Raw genomic sequence first — 2415 nt, 5'->3', positions numbered from 1 at the left:
TCGCGTGCCACCTCCTACCCAATCATATTCTCCTAATACAAAATCGAAATTTTGGCAAAATTTTAGCGTCAAAATTCCCGAAAAAATTTCGCGTGCTACCTCCTATCCAATCATATTCTCCTGATACAAAGTTGAAAAATGAGGCCGAAAATTTTTGTTCGAATTTATGATTTTGTAATAGGAGAATATAATTTGACAGGAGGTGGCATGTGAAATTTTTCCATCAATTCTGGGATGGAAATTTTTTTTCAAATTTTTAATTTGTATCAGGAATATATAATTCTAAAGGAGGTATTGCGCGAAATTTTTCTGGAATTTGAATACTTACCTTTTATACTTACCTTTTATACTTACCTTTTTATACTTACCTTTTTATACTTACCTTTTTATGCTGACATATCGATGGAAACTGTTATTTATCATTTTTTCAACATTTTACTTAAATCTAATTATTAAAGTTAATATATTATACTTACCTTTTACTTCTTCTATCCTTATCTTTTTGTAAGATGTTATTGCTGGGATCTGCAAAAAAGAAAATACAAAATATTAATAAAAAAAGTAATCTATAAAAAAGTTAATTTATATGTTAAATATATATTCATATTTTACCTGAAATGCTTTTTAATATTTCCAAAAATATATAAGATATATTCCAAGTGATAAAATTATCTACTTGTGACTTTTTATAATTAAAAAATAAGAGGCATTTAACGACAAGTTTTTTTTAATTGGAATAAAGAAATATTTCACGTCTCGAATATTGAATTGATCGTTTAAGACAAAATAAGTATAGAAATTTGAATTTCGTCGAGAATTTAACTTCGTTCGACTTGTCACACGATTAAACGTGATTCGTTAAAAAAGACGTAAGAAGGTACAAAGGCAAAAATTTTTAGCAACAGCATGACACAAAAACTAGCAAAAGGATGAAGAGAAAAGAGACTCGGCCAACAATGGGGAGAAAGAACGGACTAGGTGCAAAGAAATTACGGTTGGAAAGGATTGTCACGGAACGAGATCGACTTTTCTTTTCCTTAGTCGAAAACGAGATCGACTTTTGGAAAGGGAATCCTTCTAAAAAGAAATCCTTATTCCGTATAATTGCGCGGAAGAGCCATTGCTAAGAGGCCACGAAATAGTAGCTAAAGAATGCTTCGGTAGATGAAAGAGAATACCAATTCGATAAGCAGTTAAGCAGTTAAGCAGTTACTTTGAGGTGTAATAATAAATTAAGCGATTATTGTTATTTTTAAAGAATTCACAGCCCTTTTTAATGTTTTTACTCGTTTGAGAGAAAGAATTTCAAACTGGCACCGCTTTCATTTTTTTGTAATATAATTTCTTACTTATTAAGCAAGAACTAAAGTAATTGGCGAACGAAGAAATAATGGTATTACTGTGAAATTGCGAATTTTTACGATCTCAAAATAATATTTGATTTTGAACAATAAATGATTTTATTTTAAACAATAAAATAATACTTAATATCATAGTAATAATTCATTAAATTAACGACATCTCTTTGTAAGTAATGCAATTTAAAAGTAATTGAAATACGATAAGAATTTCTTTATCGCCATTTAAGCGATTTTATTCGTTATTTAATTTTACCTTTCATTAAATAAAAATCGATCTTCTCAGAATCTTGTCTTAAAAATTATCCTTCTTCTTATTCTTTGAATTATAAAAAGGAACGAATCTAACCAACAGATAAAATTAATTCATCATTTTACACATATAACACGATAATTAAAACCAAGTGAATCCAACAATAGATATCAAAAACTGGATAAAATATATCCTTATCTTTACCTTAATTTTTTGAATTTACGATTTAAAAAAAAAGAACAAATCTTCCCCAAAAATTAAAAACTAACTTCCCTTTTTTTTCCCCTCTTCGACGACAATTTCTCTCGTCTTTTCCAGATCTCTCCTCTTCACATCTCACGAAGTTGTTTAAAAACACAGCAGGCAAATCTACTGATCTAACATCCATCCACACGCAATTCAACTCGACTACGATTCCACGAATCGTACGTCGAAGCCACCAGCATTCCTAAGCATAAACTCTAGGGGAACGTTTTACATTTGTCGTGAACAGGGGGAGAGGAGGGAGGGCCAACCTGAGCCGTCCCCCGGGTACTGTACACCTATCCACTGACACAACGTTACACCCAAGTTGAGGCGACGTGCGTAGCCGGAACTCGCGCCTCTTCCCGGAACTCAACCCGCGCCATTCTGCTGGCGGCGCGTTTTCCTTGGGAGCACGGTCGAGCAGAGATCTGGTATCTAATAACGCGATGCCTGCCCCTCCCTCCTCCCCCTCCCTCGACAACGTCCATCCTCCCTCGTCGACGGATCCTTTCTCACGACAAGGAAGCTCGATTTTCCAACATCCTCTTGTGCGCTTTA

At 33.4% G+C, this 2415-nt stretch overlaps 1 long non-coding RNA gene across 1 annotated transcript in view; it reads right to left on the bottom strand.

The window, feature by feature from the left end:
* The window catches only part of LOC116185490, a 6369-nt gene that overhangs the window by 3007 nt on the left and 947 nt on the right, over positions 1-2415 (bottom strand). Inside the window, exon 2 of the long non-coding RNA XR_004150342.1 lies at positions 477-488. This is a non-coding gene — a long non-coding RNA (uncharacterized LOC116185490). The remainder of the gene's footprint in view (positions 1-476; positions 489-2415) is intronic.

This window comes from Apis dorsata, unplaced genomic scaffold, assembly GCF_000469605.1.
Source record: "Apis dorsata unplaced genomic scaffold, Apis dorsata 1.3 scaffold_194, whole genome shotgun sequence".
Classification (NCBI taxonomy): Eukaryota; Metazoa; Arthropoda; class Insecta; order Hymenoptera; family Apidae; genus Apis; species Apis dorsata.
The sequence above is the reverse complement of the archived record's forward strand: the minus strand, read 5'-3'. Positions and strand labels throughout refer to the sequence as shown.